The sequence below is a fragment of the Rhineura floridana genome, chromosome 9, assembly GCF_030035675.1.
Source record: "Rhineura floridana isolate rRhiFlo1 chromosome 9, rRhiFlo1.hap2, whole genome shotgun sequence".
Taxonomy (NCBI): domain Eukaryota; kingdom Metazoa; phylum Chordata; class Lepidosauria; order Squamata; family Rhineuridae; genus Rhineura; species Rhineura floridana.
In genome coordinates, this window is record NC_084488.1 from 94,091,471 (window position 1) to 94,111,248 (window position 19,778).

The 19,778-nt window shown below is 41.1% G+C and overlaps 1 protein-coding gene across 1 annotated transcript in view; it reads right to left on the reverse strand.

Annotated features, from left to right (window-relative positions):
• The window catches only part of TET2 (tet methylcytosine dioxygenase 2), a 107,980-nt gene extending 88,560 nt beyond the window's left edge, over positions 1-19,420 (reverse strand). The window contains exon 1 of the mRNA XM_061585490.1: positions 18,675-19,420. The gene's annotated coding sequence lies outside the window, so the exon portion shown is untranslated. The remainder of the gene's footprint in view (positions 1-18,674) is intronic.
• Positions 19,421-19,778: the final 358 nt, after the last annotated feature.

Genomic DNA, 19,778 nt, shown 5'->3' on the forward strand with positions numbered 1-19,778 from the left:
GGATGTAGGTGATCTTGGTGTGGAGGAACTGGCATTAGTTCCTTTGTCATGGACAGATCACTTCCTGGTTAGGTTCAAACTCACTGGAGCTCAAAACCTCTGCAGGGGTGGGGGACCAATTAGAATGGTCTGCCCCAGGAGACTGATGAATCCAGATAGTTTTCTGATGACTCTTGGGGATTTTCCTGTCACCTCGGCAGGTGATTCTGTTGAAGCCCTGGTTGACCTCTGGAATGAGGAAATGACCAGGGCCGTGGACACAATCGCTCCTAAGCGTCCCCTTTCGCGCTTTGGAGCCAAGTCCGCCCCTTGGTTTACTGAGGATTTGTTGGCAATGAAGCGCGAAAGACGGAGACTAGAGCGACGTTGGCGGAAAACTCTGAGCGAATCTGACCAAACACAGGCCAGAGTCTACCTAAAGACCTATTCCGTAGCAGTGCGGGCCCAGAAGAAATCTTTCTTCTCCGCATCCATTGCATCTGCGGGATCTCGCCCAATGGAACTGTTTCGAGTGGTCAGGGATTTCTTACACCCTGACCCCCAAGAATCTGATGTTGACCACTCAGCAACCCGTTGTTCTGAGTTTGCGCGATATTTTGCAGATAAAGTTGCTCAGATTCGCTCCGACTTAGATGCTAAAATTGATATAGTCTCTGTGGATGTAACTTTGGCCCCTGCTTGTCTAATTAAAATGGATTCTTTCCAGCTTGTTCAACCCGAAGATGTGGACAAAATTCTCGGAGAGGCACGTCCGACCACCTGCATGTTAGATCCTTGCCCTTCCTGGCTTATAAAAAATGCCAGAGGGGGACTGGTTGAGTGGACCAGGGAAGTGATTAATGCCTCCTTACAACAAGGCAGAATGCCCCTTAGTTTAAAGGAGGCAGTGATAAGACCTTTATTGAAAAAATCCTCCCTGGACTCCTCAATATTAGGCAACTACCGCCCGGTCTCCAATATTCCTTTTTTGGGCAAGATAATATAGCGGGTGGTGGCCGCTCAGCTCCAGAGTTTTTTGGATGAGACAGACTATCTAGATCCATTCCAATCTGGTTTCAGGCCCGGTTATGGAACTGAGACGGCTTTGGTCGCCTTGGTGGATGACCTTCGTAGGGAACTGGACAGGGGGAGTGTGTCCCTGTTAGTTTTACTGGATCTCTCAGCAGCTTTCGATACCATCGACCATGGTATCCTCCTGGACCGCCTCTCTGGGATGGGACTTGGAAGCACGGTGTTACGATGGCTTCAGTCCTTCCTAGAGGGACGAACCCTGAAGGTGGTTATGGGGGATGCCTGTTCGACCCCTTGGCCATTGACCTATGGGGGTTCCTCAGGGTTCAATTCTATCCCCCATGTTATTTAACATCTACATGAAACCGCTGGGAGAGGTCATCTGGAGTTTTGGGGTTCGGTGCCACCAATATGCGGATGACACCCAACTCTACTCCTCTTTTCCACCTAATGATGCCAAGGAAGCTGTCCAGGTTCTAAACCGATGCCTGGTATCAGTGGTGGACTGGATGGGGATGAACAAGGTGAAATTAAATCCTGACAAGACAGAAGTGCTCCTTCTCAGTCGTAAGGCGGATCAGGGGATAGGGATTCAACTTGTGCTGGATGGGGTTACACTCCCCCTGAAATCGCAGGTGAGCAGTTTGGGGGTACTCCTGGACTCAGCTTTGAGCCTGGAGGCCCAGGTTTCTGCTGTTGCCGGGAGTGCCTTTGCTCAATTAAGATTAGTTCGCCAACTGCGCCCGTTCCTTGACCTGTCTGACTTGACTACGGTGACACACGCCTTAATTACATCCCGATTAGACTACTGTAACGCGCTCTACGTAGGGCTGCCTTTGAAGACTGCTCGGAAACTTAAATTGGTACAAAGAGCTGCAGCCAGAATGTTAACTGGAGCTGGGCTCAGGGAACACACAACCCCTTTGTTGTACCAGCTCCACTGGCTGCCAATATGTTTCCGGGCACAATTCAAAGTGCTGGTTTTGACCTATAAAGCCTTATACGGCTTAGGTCCAGGTTATCTGTTAGATCGTATCTCCCCCTATGATCCTGCCCGGACTCTGAGATCATCCGGTGAGGCCTTACTTTCTACTCCTTTTTTACAAGTTTCTCTTGTAAAGACACAAAATATGGCTTTTTCGCTGGCTGCCCCCAGATTGTGGAATTCCCTCCCCAGTGAAGTACGATTAGCTTCCTCACTTCTTTCCTTCCGTGCTAAGGTGAAGACGATCCTATTCAGACGGGCTTTTAATTGAATTGGTAATTAACTCTTACCTTATATTTGATTTAATTCATTTTAACTATTTTAATTCTGTATATTTACTGTTTTAACTCTTCATGATTATTTTTGTAAGCTGCCCTGGGTTCTTTGGAAAAAGGGCGGGGTATAAATATTTTAAATAAATAAATAAATAATAATGTTTTTTGTTTTTGTTTTTAAAAAGAATGTCTTAGGAGAAGTACTTCAGGAGTTTCTTCACCCACTTGACTAGATTATGTGGAACACTCCTGGAGAACGATGCTATTCCTCAGCATCACTGCATTAGTGTCACCAGTTCCATGCTGTGGAACACTCTTCCAGAGAGATTTGGCAGGTATCCTCGCTTTTGATCTTTAGGTGTCTCCTGAAGACCTTTTTATGTAGATAGGCCTACGTAACTGTTTGATTTTTTTGATCAGCTAGTCATTTCAGTGATCTTTTTTTACTATTTTTATGGAGTTTTATATTTTATTGTATATATTGTATGCCACCATGTTGTATTAATTTGTAGTATATAAATGCTTTCTGCATGTCACAATTGTTTGCCTGTAAATGCCAAAATGTCTACTCAGAAGTTCAAAGGGGCTTTCTCTCAGGTAGGTGGGTAATGGGACTGCAGTGTCAAACTTTTAATTCCATGCAATGGATTGTGCTTGCATTATTCCTCCAGACTGATCTTTAAGAAACCTTCCAAACAGTGCCTTTTAAAGAGTTGGTTGTGGTTTTAGGCAGAATGCATTTTTAAAAGGAGTTTAGTGACTATTATGACCATCTGGAGTATTGCACACAGCATTTAAAATTAGGTAGATGCCATGGGATGGCAAGAATTAATCTGCCACTTGTTATCTGATATGCATGAAACAAGAACTGAAACAAGTTAGCAGCCAACTCCGTTTCAGGAGATGAACTAATAGATGCGGCACAGATTGGGCTAGCAGTTCCAAAGCCTCTATAAATTTAGAGACTCTGAACAACATGAATCTGGAAAAAAAAGAAAAGGCAGTAATGAGAAGCAAGATAAAAGATATGGGAAGCTAACAAGGTTTTTCTAAACTTACTGCGATAGCATAGTCATAGTTTCCCCAAAATTAAAAAAGTCACACTTCACTTTCATCCCAAAAGTTTACAGTTTTAAGAGTAAGGATTGTCAAAATGTGGCATAATTACCCATCCTCAGAGTGTTTATGTGAATGCCTTGCACTGGGCATGCTTCTTTCTGGTGATTAATGCAAACACCCAATGGGCAACCTTCTCTGTTAAAACACCTCTGTCAGCGACTTTTAATCTTCATTATTTAACCCATTTGTTCATCATGGTACACTAGAAGTGCATTATCAGCTTCAGGTTTATAAATGTGTTACATTCTTAACAGAGTTGAAAGGTAAATTTCTGCATGTACTTCACGGTGGGGAACTATGGAAAATGTGGTCCCATGAATGGTTCAACCCATATTCTTGATTGTCACCCAACATGCACTGAGAAAGCTGAATAATTTCTGTTTTTCCAATCAAAGATCCATTTTGGCCAACAGTATCATCATTCTCTTACATGAAGTATGCCTGACACCATTGCTATCTGTTTTTAGGTAGCAGGCAAAAACATTTTTATTTAACCAGGCCGCTGATCCTCAGTTGGGAAGGTAACTTGTTATGTCTGTGGTCTTTTTTTGTGCTCTTCCTTTTAAGTGGAGTGGGTAGGATTTGTTCCTTTTATTTTATATATAAATTTGTTCCTTTTATTTTCTGTGTGTCTGCCTGTCTGTGTGTAAGTTAAGGGGAATTTAAGTTGAGTGGTTAATGTGTATAATAACCAGTCATTGCGCACATTCACCAGGCCTCATGAAGAATATACACATTAACCTTTCATGAAGCAGGAATTGTGCACATTCTCCAGTCAACATACAAAATCTCTAACAGGCCTTGGGAAATGTGCCTATATCGCCTAAATTTTGTGTGTTCTCTAGCCATTATGCATAACCCTCACAGGCTTTGGAGACTGTGCACATCTTGACCAAATTGTGTACATTCTCCAGCCATTATGCATATTCCCTAAGGCCTGTTTGGGATCTCTGTTGAATTTTGTACATTCTCCAGGCAATATACACATTCTCCGGTCAGTATGCATAGTCTCCAAGGAAACATGTCTTTTTCCCTATGTCTTTTCACAAGTGTACAATTTACATGTCCCATCCCTCTGGGGCTTCTTTTGGCTCACCTACACGTCCCACAACATACCTCCCCATTGATCAGCAGACGCTCCATATAACGATTAACTATTAACTATTTTCTGCAGTCCAACCCTCATTTCACCATTCTCACCTGTTCTCCAGTTAGCTGAGCAACGTAAGGGGGGTTGCAGAGAGAGAGAGCAAAGTGTTAAATCTCCCACAATTCTCATGGTAATTGCTCCCCCCCCTTCTCTTAAGCAAAGGAAAAAGCTTAATAGCAGCATGGAGTCAATCATAGGAAGCACACAAGAGGGAAGATTTAACCAGCTGAGGAAGCAAAAAGGCAAAATAATTATTTTCAGTCATTAGTAAGGCATCCACAACTAAACTTTGAAAAATAATACACTTCCTTTTCTAGGATATTCATGGCACATTTTTACAAGCTTAATATGTGGTTAAAGTGGCAAACTAAGTAGTTGATTAACCTGGACACATTTCACAGCCTTCATAATTAAAACTGGGAGTGTGCGTAACCCTGATAATCACAACTGATATTGCACAAAGATAATCATACGGCTCCATGCAGAAAAGTCTTCTGCTATATGAAGCCTGTTCATTCAGTTCATGGCTTGTGCAAGTAGTTGTATTCTATGTTTGGAACTGCGGGAGGAATGTCTTTTCCCCTCTTCCACAAACACCCTTTATTTCCAAAATGCAATTTTAAAAGTAGCAAATGGACTCTAATAAAGAATCCAAGACAATCCTTTCAGACGAATGTGTCACGAAACAGCTCCTTTTGCACTTTTATACAACGTTCCAAGTCACTACACTTAAGAAATGGAAGTTTACAACACTTAGAAAAGGCCATCAAATTTATTCTAAATTTCCCAAAACACTTACTCATGCTAGTTAATGGCTGCAAGAGTGAGGTTATGTGCTCAGATATCCAATGTGCATTATCCTAGCATGTTCCCCCGCCCCCGCTGTACAACTGCTTCATTGAGTCTATGCCAACATCCGTGATCCAGGTCATTTTAGTTAGCTTGATACAGCATTTGCTGTTATATAACTGCCCTCAGGAATTCTGGGATCATGTTTGTAAACACTACAGCCATGTGCGCGTAGCCACGCTGCAAGACAACAGAACGACCTGAACTGCTGCTTTGGAGGTAAACCCTGGCACTACAATGTTTATACATCTGCGCTGTGCTGCAAGGATAAGAACGACATATTCTGATCTATTTTGCCTTAACAAATTTCATCACCAGGATCCACAACCATCAGCCAATTAATGCTGTCAGATATTTTTCTTAAAAATTAATGGTAGTTTTATTTATTTTTCTCCTAAAGAAAACTTCAGTTCAAGGCAAGCTCTCTTGAATTCAGAGAGTAAGAACCATGATTTCTATCTCCAACATCCACTGTTTTAATATATGCAATAGAAAAAGAAATGATATGAACACTACAAGGATATTGGGTATGTGGGCATTTAACAGTATAAATACAGCACAACAGAAGTAAACTTTCAGTGTTTGAAGGAGTAGACCTTTATTTCTGCTCGCTACAGTGGCTATATTTAGAGGCACAGACAAAGCTCTATTCCTTCTCCTCTTTTAAAGAGAATATTGAAAAACACAGTCAAAGAGGTCCACAGAAAATGTTATTTTCATCATAATCATACACATTAAATGTTCTACAAAGCTACATGGGCAAATGAAAAAGGGAAAAATACTTGTGCATCTGCCAATCTCTTTGAAATGCAGCTGTGGATCCCATTTGCTTTTGACCTTTACTGTAAAAGTTGAGAAAAGGATGGAGTTAAAATCTTACTAAGCCTTGCTGAGTTTGCATTTCTTCAGACCACTTCAGCCTGGAATAATAAGGAAAATGTACGAGTAACGCCCCAAACTGAAACAAAGGGAGAACCTTTAAAAAATACAAGTCTTTTGAAGACTGCAATATTTTTCTTTTGCATTAAGATAACACGCCATTTGCAAAAACAGAAAAGAGTTTTTCTAAAACTGTTAGCAATCAAGAAAGTAAGTTTCAATACAGGAGATATGAAAAAGTGTAGGTTTTTTTCCTATAAACATAACAGAAAGTAAGACCCACTGAGCAAAACAGAGTTTTCTTTTGAGTAAACATGCTTAGGATTGTGCTGCTTGATAGTCTGCACCTGCGAAAAGTGCTAAAGTTTGACTCAAATGGCTGTGTTCTGAGAATGCTGCATGAAATACAAAGTGTTTCAAGGCTATTGCCATCTAAGACTTGCTGCCGGAGACAGCATACCCTGCTCTAACTATGAATGTGTAGTAGCCTGTCCAGTTTACTGCCCCCTAAGCCAGCAAAACACTTTAAACTCCATGCTTACTGTTAACCATACAAGAAAATCACTACAGTAGAGAAAAGTCTACTTGCGCTTCTTTAAAAGAGTTAAAATGTTTAGGCTACAGCTGTGAACAGTTAGGGTCTTACGCAGCCTGTATGTGCAAGATTGCTGCCCTGGTTTGAAGACTGCTGATTGGAGTGCTCAAATCTTTTGAGATCCAAAAAACATAAACACACCCACCATTGCTTGCATGTGTTTGTAGTTGTCTCTGGACTCTGTTAGCCTTTTTGGCAAGCAGAAACAAGGTTTACTCCCTATGGCACTCAGGTCTTGCACTGCCCAGTGTTCAGTTCTTTGTCAAGCAGTGAAGCTTCTATATTTGGCTCACCACAGATGACCTTGCTATAAGCTACAGAAGCTGAATGTTGCCAAAACAAAAGGAGATTTTAAAGAAAGAAAGAAAGAAAGAAAGAAAGAAAGAAAGAAAGAAAGAAAGAAAGAAAGAAAGAAAGAAAGAAAGAAAGAAAGAAAGAAACCTGACTTGTGGAATACTCCAACTCGCCTGCAAAAAGGTTATGGTGGCTGTGGGTGATAGTAAAAATGGAGTGGAAATGTAGACCACTGCAGGCTAACACTGCTGACTCGTGAAATGTTGCACCCGCCTGGCTGTTACGCAACAGCTCTTGGGAATTGTGGGAGGGTGTTTGTAAACATGCAGACATGTGCGCAAAGTCCACGTGGTGCTGACTCTGACTGGATCTGAAGAAACTCTGAATGGAAAAAGAAACTCAGTCTGCAGGAATAAAGTGAAAGCAAGTTGGAGTCATACATCTCAGGGTCTTTCTGTAAAGGTTAATGTCACAAAAAGTGTGTGTTCTATCATGGTGGCAGACATTTCCAATAATAGTTAGCAGTTTTCTCCCAAGCAAGCCCAAAATGTATGCCACCCTTCAAGGAAAGAAATCAGAATGAACTGCATGAGGAGAAGCGAACAGGCTATAATGTAAGTTTACATAATTCAGGCACACACAAAGGAACATTAACAAGAAATTATAGCAAACTATCTTCAAACAAAGGTTACCTATAAAGAACCAATTTACTAAGCATCAGTGAATTGCTGAAGACACTTAAATTTATTCTCAGAGTTTCAGATTTCAGAGAAAGGACAGTATTTAATGATTTCTAGTACTACAGTCTTGTTTCTAACTATATTAATTTATAAGGAAGTCCCCTGTCATTTCAATGGCACTTACTTCCATAAACGGACTTGGTGATTGCAGCATTTGTGTACAGCAACTATGAAACTCCACCTGCATACGTTTTTTCTCTCTCCCCATCTACTCTATCCAAAAAACCCCTGTAAGACTGCAATCCAAAACTACTAACTTTGAAGTAAGCTCAACACAACAGGGCAATGCAGGTAAATATGATTTGGGCAACTTTCTAATACAAGGAATCATGAACTAATATTATCTTTGAACTGGTAAGCAACCCGATGTACCGTTCAGATGCTAAGTTTGAATTAATTAATGAGAACTGTTTCATGTGGTAGACGATGTGTATCAGCATACATATCTCAAGAGGATACATGTTCAATAAAACAAACTGGAGTCCCTTGTTTGTTGAACTGACAAGCCACACACTCTTATCCCCTTACTGCTATTTTTAATTGTAGTTATTACTTCATTATATAAGGATTTTTTTAGAAACATGCAGAAATATTGGCACTGCAAGAAAGAGACAGGTTGGACTAAGGTTTTGTTTTTTTAATCTGCTTGGTACCCTTTTGGCTTTAAGTCTTGCATTCACTCTGCCATTAAAAAACAATGGTCTGCAGCAGCCATCCCCTTGCAATAAATTAAGTATAAAAGATAGAAATAAAAAGTAAAGCTGAAGTGCAAGAGCCAAAAAGGAAATCTAATTTTAAGAAGTGAGGGCAGTTCACCTGGCACCACAGATTTGAATTAGCCATAATTAAAAAAAACTCATGTAAAAGTAGAAAGTCACCAGGTAATTTATATTCCTGAATAAAATTCTGAGGCTGTTGGTTTCTGACTCTAAAATGACTTATTTCAGTAAGCACCGACTGTTAAACTATTGAAGTCTGCAGTACAGCTACATAAAAATTACAGGTTGTTTTGAAGCTGAACTGTGGGCTTCATGTGTATCTGAGGACATCTCACTTTTCAACAGATTAAATCAACATGGAAAACCCTTTACACTTCAGTGGACTAGCTATAGGCTTATACTTGCTGGTACCACCACATGTTAGTTTTCTCCAGTGATTGTAGCATTTTTGCAGAAGACAAACCAGCATGCCAGATATCCATAAACTAGACCCCAAATGTGCCAACCTCTGTGCTGATCACTGTTAAGCTAAATGTACCGGCAGGCTCTGTACATGGGAACAGCAGCCTTTGTACAAGGCAAACAATGATAGCTCCAAGCCAACATGATAATAGGTCTCTCTTTTGTTAGGTACTTCCCATTTCACTCAGGTTTGCACTCATCATCAGTGGGAGAGTGGATGAATAGAAGTACTCTAGACCTAGACACATTTTATCCTGCTTGCTGCTTTTCCAAGTTCAGCACTTTGGAGCAGGCACTAGCTCCTGTGTGGAAACAATAGGGCCCAAATGAAATACAAATAATATTTATTTTCCATTAGTATTATATTCAAGGCCAGGCTGCTTTTACTTTGACAGATAGCCTATTCAGCCTACAGAGCTAGTTTTCCAGTGGATCATCTGGATCCCTTCCAACACAGTGATTTTGTGGAACAATATTTAAAGCAACGTAAGTCACCCAGAGAACTCTGGTTACAGGGTGGCACAGAACTGCCATAAACAAAGAAATATAAGAGCAGATATATGCACAGTGCCAACTTAGCATTGCTATCCAAGCTTCTATAGCACAACTACAACTTTATTGGACTACATCTCTCTTTTTTACCTCAAAACACTTAACATCTAATAATCAGGCTTCTATTTGACTCTGCGTACCATTTCTCATTCTATATACTATCTCTGTGAAAGGACATGCCATAATCAAATATTACAAAGTAAATTCCATAACTGGGATGACCAATCTATGTCGCTCCAGATGTTGCTGAACTACATCATGCCTTACCACCGGCCATGCTGTCTGGAGCTGATGGGAGTTGGAGTTCAGCAACATCTGGAGAGCCAGGTGTTCTATGGACTATTAACTACATTCTCAATTTGATCACACAAAAATATATATTTTAGGATCATTTTACAAAGCACATTTTCTGCACAAGCGTCTAGCAAAAGCTTCACAATTCAATGAAAAACTAAAGACCAAAAACTTACCTAGAACTCTACCTGAATACATATGTGGGGTAAAGGAACCACTCCAGAATTTTAGTCAAGAGTACTAACATCTGTTGCTACAGCCAAAATGCCTTTCCTTCATATCCTACCATCTGCTTGGCATCTTATTCTCTCTAACAAGTTGTGCAAGACTTGAACTACACTGCCATTTGGGGCACTTCCAGCCAACATACGTATTTTCATAATAGTTTCTTGAAACTCTTCTGGCAAGTCAACAAAACAACCACCTCACTTTTAAGAGGCTAATGGCATGGTTGCTTCAGATGAGCTGACATCAAGCTTTCTGTAGAGTTTCTTATGCTATAGCAAGGAACAGAAAACATGCATTTGTGCAGCATTACAATAATACACACAGGTGTCATATCTAGTTAACTTATAAGTGCCCTCCAGGCTAGTAATCCTTTTTCCTCTTCTTCATTGAAGAGAGAATTTTTTAATAATACAAACATAAGAAGAGCCTGCTGGATCAGGCTAATGGCCTGTGTAGTGCAGCATCCTGTTCTCATAATGGCCAACCAGATGCCCATGGGAAATCTACGATCAGAACCTGAGTGTAACAGCACTGCCCCCGTTTGTGATATGCAGCAACTGGTATTCAGAGGCATATAAAGTAGTAATGAATTATTCCAAAAAGAGGGGAAAACACATACACCATTGTGTGTATTGTAGGGGGAGAAAGCAATAAAGTTGTTAACCTAACTACTGCTTTTGTTCTTTAAACCTCTTAAGAGATCTGCAGGAGAGATCCTTCTTTTCATCCTGTTACTGGCTAAAGTTTACTGTACAGTTATGCAGAATAGTGCTTTCTCATTGATGGCACCCCATTTATGGAATGCCCTCTCCTCTGAGGTATGACTGGTACCAATGCTATTTAGCATTAAGAACCAGCTGAAGACACAACTCTTCACCCAGATTTTCTGAATGGGTTGATGTAGTGAAGCCAGTCACTAACAGGGCTTGGCTGCTGTATTATTAGAGCTGTGGGAGGAAATTTTATTTTGTATTTCAGTAAGTGTTTTGTTGTAATGGCTTTATTATTCCAAATGGTTGTGTATGCTTTATGTTGTTATCTACCCTGGAATCACTGCATGATGCAGGGTGGGGTATAAATTGGGGGGGGAAACAAAAATTAGAGCATTTCAAAGGGGAGGTTGATACAGCCACGTACACCACTCAGTTACTAGACAATGATGACTCATGGTTGAATGCATGAAGACTCCATTTACACTGGTGTATCAGCGATATGTATATCAGTTCCATCTGCGGTTATTCATTCACACATGCCCATCATCCACTGGTGAACATTAACATGTCAACGAGACCCAAGAGTCTGGGTCCATAAAATTCTGCTCTGCGTGTCCTCTATGCCACACATTCTTCTTCAATGAATAAGCTCCATCTTTCCTAGCTGTCCAGACTTTACAGGCATCACTGCTATGGGGAACCCCAAACAGATGTGTGTAGTTTGCTTGAAGACAAGTAGCACAAATTATACACTCTTCTTGACCAAAGACCATATGCTGCAAGTCCCACACATGTCAGGAATTTCCTTGCCTGACTGTGGCAGGTGGAGCTCTGCAAAATGTGTAGAGCTTTCTTTTCCTCTTTGCAAGATGTGTATGATGTGGGTCGTTTGTGCATACAGGGCTGTTGTGTCAGATTACAGCCATAAGTTCCAGTATTACACATATTTGGAATTTCACCAAATTTAGATTTCCTTGCAGATCTAATTTACATCCTACTTCCTTGTGCAGAGGAAAACAATTCCAAATGTCAACTATGAAGAACAGGAACAGTTCTTAACTGTTCTAAGATATACAGTATTCTATTATAACTGTTCTAGACATCTATACTATTGGCCACATTCACATTTGGTAAACTATAGGGCAGGAGATACAGAGCACATGGCTTCACTTGCTGAAGGTCCAAGGTACAATCCCTAACGTCTCCAGGTGGAGCTAGGAAAGACTCCCGTTTGAAACCTTGGAGAGCTGCTGCCATGCTGTGACAGTGTTCAGATCAAAGCTCTTCTGACACTCTACATTACTGCAATATTGAAGGCAGATGAGTAGGAAGGAAGGTATATAAGACCGTGGTATAGCACGTGTTTTGCAGGCAAAATGCCCCGTGTTCAATTGCTGGCATCACCAGGCAGGGCTGGGGAAAATTCTTGCCTTAAACTCTGGACAGCCACTGCCAGTCAGTGTTAGACAATGCTGAGCTAAATGAACCAATGATCTGTCTCGGTATAAGGCAGCTGTCTTATGCATTATTATCCCCATGTGGCTGAGGCGGGGGGGGGGTGTTGTCAGAAGATAATTTATGACTTCATGGCAATAACAAGACTCAGAGCAGGAGCTTCCCGGTTCAGAGAGGCCCTTAGCCAGAAAACTAGACCAGCATTTTATCAGTCACTAGCCCTTACAATTCAGGCTTCTTAAATCTTACATTGGAAATCAGCATCTTGATACTATACAGGAGGACCATTTTGGAGGTGTTTTGTATTTCCGTACCATATTCAGTTAGACTTAAACATATTTCATAGATATATATCACTTCTAAGTTTCCACAGCCAACTGAAATGAACTTGCTGTTACCCGCCATTCAGACTAAAATTATAACAGAGCTATGATAGATGTGTGCAGATCTCTCTCTAGCTACTATCCAGTTAAATGTTTCAACTCTGATTCAGACTGCAGTCAGTTTTTTATGATTCATAATGCATCCCACTGCGTTTCAGAACCAGCAGATCAAGCAAATAGCCTTTCTAGATGATGTCACAACATTCAGGATTGGCAGAATGCCTTCACAGCAATCAGGAATCAGAACTAAATCAATAGTTTATCTTGTTTGACAAAATAATTTGTGATTGTCTCCAGCATTGTTTGAGATAACCCCCAATTCTTCTTGAAACTTAGCAAGGACTCAAAGTGGATTAAGGGGGAAAAACAGAGAGAACAAGGAGAAAAACAGCACAGATCCAGCTTACACCAAAGCTGACCACTTGTGGCATTGATCGTTGGTCAAAGGCTATGCTGCAGCAATGACAGTTGTGAAGAATGCTTTCGTGATATAGTGGCCATTGAAACGCCAAAATGCCATCCCTCAGAATTCTTTGGGGTTGTGACAAATATGGTAAAACTAGGCTGCCTCCACCCATGAAGACATAAATATTAACTTTCCAGATCAGATTAAGTATCTGCCTAATCTGATCCACTTCTGACTCCTAGAGTGCTCAAGCAGATGCCCTTGGGGAGTTCACAAGCATGGTGTTCTGGGAATAACCATTTCTTGTATTTTGGCTCCAACATCTAGTAGTCAGTGATATTTTGCCCTTGAGTGTGGCACAATGGGCATATTTATTTGTAATAGGCAACAGCTAATGATATAGTCACCTTCCATGAATTAATCTAATCTTCTAACACCAGGACCTACTCTCCCCCACACGGAAGCTTTAAAGTCTGTGTGGTAACACTCCACGGAGAAGTTTTAAAGCAACATATCCATGCACAGGAAGGGTGAGATGTAAGCAAAGAAGTACTGAGAATCTCTGTGCCAGGACAATCAGGAATCTGCTGGTGTAGAAACCTTTCTAGGCCTTACAGATATCCAACCCTGGACTGATGCAATTCCTAGATATTTAAGTTGCAATGGTTCCACTTGGTGACATAGCTGATTCATCTCTTTCAAGCAGATTGAAACTGGGTGACTGTCATTCATGTCTTTGTAACCACAATGCTAATTACTATAATGCTTTTGACAATCGCTTAGAAACTTCAACTGGTGTAACGTGTAAATAGCCCACCTCTGCATGGGGGGAGGTCACTGGAAGTATATTACATCCACACTGTAGCATCTACATGAGCTTTCTATTGTCTTCCAGGTCCAAATAAAGGTGATAGTTTTGACCCAGAATCATATATGGTTTGGGAGCGTCACATCTAATATCTTATAATGATTCCTAATTACAACCAGGAAAACTAAGCTTAGCATCCATACATCGAGAGCATGCAAATAGGCATTCTCAGCAGTCTGAAGACTCACCAAAGCCACAGTTTTTATTTCATCTAGTTGTTGGGGGCAAGGAGAGTGGGATTTATAATATCTGTTTGAGTCTCATATGCATTATCTGCCCATAAACATTTGCTGAGCCTACAAATCCAGTAACAGCAGCATATACATATTTCAGTCCTCAAAAGTAAGGTGGTAAAGCTGGTTCTGGTGAATGCTAGATAGATATAACAAGACTACTTCTTTATATTTTTCAAATGAACTATGCAAGTAAGCTTGTGAAACTGTGAACTTAAAAAGGGTCCTCTTTGTTCTCTTCAAAAACAGCAAGCATGTCCTGAATGGAGCACTTTACCAATAAATAGCTATCTTATTCTTGCTGGAAGTTAAAAAGTGGATGTACTTCCATCACTGTAAGAGTTCCATTTCTTGTATGTGCATTTGCTATCAAGAATGAAATTATTTCTCAATCTTTCAGTAGCCATTTGAGAACCCTAGAGCAGGCACCGACAATGAACATTTCATTGGCTTTTGGGACTTTGACTTTAAGTAGCCAATGGGTTTGATCCAGACTCAGTGTAATCCTGCATGTGCCAACTCATAACCAAACTTTAATGAGTTCAATGAGACTTACTCTCAAGTAAGTGCGTTTCAGATAATAGCCGGTTAGTTGAATGTAGGTCCCACTGAAATCAGTGTGAAAGTTAGTCATTACTAAGTCTCCGCAAGTTTAACAGGAACTAAGTGCAACTAACTTACGTGTTGATCCAGCCCATTAGATTAAAATGGCACTGTGCCAATCAAGTAGTATAATCAGAAAAAAGCAATCTCAGTAGAACCACTTAGGTATGTTGCAATTAGTGCAATATGCCAGTACAATTTCTGAAATTCTGAGGACAGATATGTTTTTGAGAAGGGTAACTAGTTTTAACTGAGCTGTAACTGGTCCAGGAGGGATCATGTACTGATTTCTAACAGTGTTACACATTGTTTTGAAAATTTACACATTTCTAACAGTGTTACTTTGAAAATCAAGACAGTCAGTACAACCCTAAGCATGTGTCCTTAGAAGCACGTCACACTGAGATTCGGACTTCAGCCACAGTCACCTCACATTGCCCTTTTGCTATTAAAGAATGAATAAATTTATCTACCATAACAATTCACTGATGACAACACTTCTGGTATAACAAAGCCCAAGACTAGGAACATCATTTCAAAATGATACTAGTTCATATATACCTAATATATAGTAAGTGAAAGGTCTTGAAATTAATAACAAAAACATGATTTATCTCTTGAAGGTCCATATTCTGATAAGGTTTTTCAATATATCTTCTGAAATTCATGCAATACCCCAAACCCCTCATTGCACCCATTATGATGTTCCTCAATGGGACTTTAAGGAGAGAAAAGTCATTCACCTATATATCACCTATATATACACTCTGTATTCATGATCCTAAGAGAGCCAGCGTGGTGTAGTGGTTAAGGTGTTGGACTAGCACCTGGGAGACCAGGGTTCGAATCCCCACACAGCCATGAAGCTCACTGGGTGAACTTGGGCCAGTCACTGCCTCTTAGCCTCAGAGGGAGGCAATGGTAAACCCCCTCTGAATACCGCTTACCATGAAAACCCTATTCATAGGGTCGCCCATAAGTCGGAATCGACTTGAAGGCAGTCCATTCATGATCCTAAGCACTATTATCCTACAAATAACACAAGTGAAGACTGCAGTACTTTTGAGGAATGGTATGGGTGTCTTACTCTTACTAGAAGTTACAGAATCTGTCACAGAAGATGGGCAATATATTTATGAACTACATGTGAACTGTGCTAATTGGTTACCTGCTTTCCTGTAAGTCAGTGTAGCTCCAACACTCATTACTATTATACTAATACAGATATATTTGTGCGCACAAATATGCATGCAGCCTAAGATAGTAATTGGAGACACAGACCAACTTTGTTTCTCTGCAAAGAAGGGTGTGGGTGCCCTTGTCCATACTGTGAATGGAAACTGCACTGGATCCCCAACCTATCTGTGTGCGGAGAAACAGAATCTGTGTGCAGAAGCTGCTTCCATAAGTTTATCGTATTAACAACACTTGAGGATTTAAATTTTTATTTAAGCATTTCAGAATATCGTATATTCTTGACAAAACGTAAGCTGATCAATTTATCGTTATGAAAGAAAGTTTTCCCATTACAGAAAGAAATCTGGTAAGTGAACAGTATTTTGTTTAAACAAAATAGGTCTTTTACACTGTACTTCAGACATGTGTCACTAACTTACACAAAACTGTCATTATTATCTAAGAACATATCTAGCATCACATAGAACAATGCATATGACTATTTTTATTATTTTTGAGAAATAATAGAACAATGTGAGAAAATATGAACTTCAGATTATACAAAAAACTGTTGATGTAACTAAGAAAAAGCCAACAAACCACACTAACCTTTGGGGTAGTATTGCAAACACCACTTTCATTTCTCAAAAGGGGCTGGAGCGTAGACACATGCTGATTAAATGAATTTGTGAACCTCAGAGATAAGAATGGCAAGGATTCCTAAGAAAGAGTTTCAACAGGTAGTGTTTGGGAGTTTGGGTTTTGTTTTTTAAAGACCAAGCATCCAATGGGTATGGGTTTCTTTGCATTTTGATAATCTCCGTATCTAAAGCCTACCCATGATGTTGACCATTAACACCCATCTGCTGAATTTGTTTTACAAATAAGCTCTGTTTTGCAGGTCACTTCTCCACTGAAAGTGCCATCATGGAATACACATGCAATTACACAAATTAATGTACAAGCTATCACTATTCCTCCTCTCCAACCCTCTCCGCAGTGTTAGCCTACCATTAAAATGCAAATACAATGGCCTCATTAGCTCCAAACAACGCCCACTGACCTTCTTTTACAGAGGGAAGAAATCTCTTCCTTTCTTTTAAAAATAACTTTTAAATATATAACAGCCAGCCAAGTCTCTTTCTTCTGTTGCTTACCATCTCATGGTATTAGGTTTTGTATTTGCATACTCACCATGATGGGAAATCTATCTATATATACATCCATCTATTTCAAAATGAGATCATTAGAGTGAATGTTTCAGTGAAAGGCTGCTAAGATCACATCCCTCCATCCCCACCACAATCAGTTTCTAAAGGCAAATTTTATTAACATTCTCCAAGTAGTGTTGGAGAAAGCTTGCGAAGTTGGCAAAGAAAAAATTATACATAAAAGCTTCCATTATGGGTTTAAAATATCACCAATGGGAGTGATCGAAATTATGTTGAATGCTAAATAAAATAAAATATGCCAATAGGGCACAATGTTTTGCATCTGACTGGCACATTCCTGGTAGATTTTGGTTTAGCATCCTTGAGCTTGTTAAATGGTAATTATTTTAAAAGGCCATAAAGAAGCTTTCCGCCCCCACCACCCACAACCCACATTGAGTAACTGGCTCTTATCATGGGATGTAGCAATTACGATGGCAATAAAATGATAATGCTGACAGTTGCAAAGATAAAGAAAGCCAGGATGCAAATCTTCTCTCCAATTCCCTTTTCCTCCCCTAGGATGGGGCTTCAGTTTCCTTAAGCGCCCCTGACCTTGTAGTCCTTAAAACTCTACAATCCTCCTCCTTCCCCCCCCCCGGACTGCGCGTGCCTTTGTGTCTGCTTGTCACTCACAGGCAATCCAAATGAGAGCTGATTCATGAAAAGCACAAAGCCAGAAAACGCTTTCACACATAAAAATCTCTCGGTCTCACATATAATACACACACCTCTACCCGCTGGGCCAGACAGAAAGTCCGTGCCATCTATGCAAGGCAGCACTCAAGAGTTTGCTCTTGCCAAGAGATCACAAACCCTCTTCCACTTTTTTTTAAAAAAAGGATAGACTCTTAAAGTTTTGCTCAACCAACCCAACCATTGATTTGATTCCTCCCCCCAAAAAAACCAATTCCCCAACTTGCTTTCCCCAGCCCACTTGGGGAGCCTCTTTTCAGAATAAAGCCGACGAGATTAAGAACTCAGCACGTGTGTAAAAGAGAACACATATTTAAAGGGCGGCTGCGGGGGGGGGCAGAGAAGAGGAGAAAGTGCAATTGAATAAAGAATTACCCCCCCAAAGACCGACTTCTCTGTCAAACACAACAGAACAAAACAAAAAAATCACCCACCCAACCCGAGTTACGGAGCGTAGCGAAAAAGCAAAGTTCGCAAGGCGAAGGCTAGACGCACACAGGAAAGAAAGGGGGAAAAGGGGGGGAAGGAACCAGCAAAGCATTTTTGTTTCAAAATTTCAATTTGTCAGCCATGTTGGCGAAGCTGCTGTAATTTTCTTCCTTCTTTCCACTTAGAACTGCCGAGAGAGTTGTGTGTTTCTAAATAAAAGTCGTACCAAAGAGCCCAACGGGCTACTGAAAGGAGGGAGGAAGAAAGAAGAGACCTTGGAAAAGCCAAGGGGGAGGGAAGAAAGAGAGAGGAAGAAGGAGAGCGAGCGAGCGAGCAGTGCGCCTCTGACCTCTTTCCAGCAGTCCCCTCAGCCTCGCAGAATCCAGCCAAAGCAATCTGCTCTCCTTCTACCCAATCCTAAAGGGCAGCCATCTTGCTTCCTTCTGCTGCTTTACGAAAGCAGCCTAGCCTCCGCATCAATATTCATAAGGCCGTTTTGACGTCTATGAAGTCCCAGCGTCGCTCCCAGCGGCGGACGTGACTGCCATGTGAACGAACTCGAAAGCCATACCGGGGTGGGGGGTGAGGGGTTGAACCAACTTCTCTGCTTCTCCTTCAGTACTGCGGGCGCCCGGGCGGGCTCCGGCTACTTGCTTGGAGAAATGTAAACCTCTCCCCCGCTAAAGGCTATCCCACAGAAAGGCGTGGGTTACTTTTTCCTACGGTTTTTATTTTTATGCTTTATTATTCCGCACCCCTTGCCAGGGTTGGGTTATTGTAGTATACCAGCCGGATAGGAAAGGGCGTTGCGTTTGTGTTTTGGTGGGTTTTTTTTTGGGGGGGGGATGGCGCGTTAAGAGACCATTTTTCGAAGAAGACTAGGAGAAACGCCAGAGAAAGACTCGTTTTCTTTGCAGTGCCCTGCACTGCAGCGCCGGCAGTGTGACACAATTGCAGACAAAGGACTCAAAACAAGGAGCTGTCATTCTTTAACATATGTTGTTTCCTCCGGGGGGGAGGGGGCATGTATCCTACTCCAAGGCCCTTTAAGTAGAAGAGGCTTTCACAGTGGCTTGGCCGCCTAATTTCGTCTGGGGCGCAGATCCCGCCCCCATATTTCCATATTCAGCATTCTCCCGGCCTCCATTGGCTGGAAGCGTGGCCAGAGCCCGGCGATTCTTTTAAAGGTCTGCTACTCCGGAGTTCTAAAAAGTTCGCCCGGGCTCTCTCCTGTTTATGCCGGGCATGTGAGCGCACGAGAACTAGCACATAGAGCCCCCACCTCCCCCCACGTGCAACAACACATTGTGAACATGATGAGTTCAGCAGCAGTGGCTTTGAAATGTAGCTTCTTTCATAAACATGGTAACAGAGGTTTTATTGGAAGGTCCAACGTTAAATACGGGGGCCACTCATTTCTAAATTCCTTATTTATATTTTTTTGCTTTTGTGC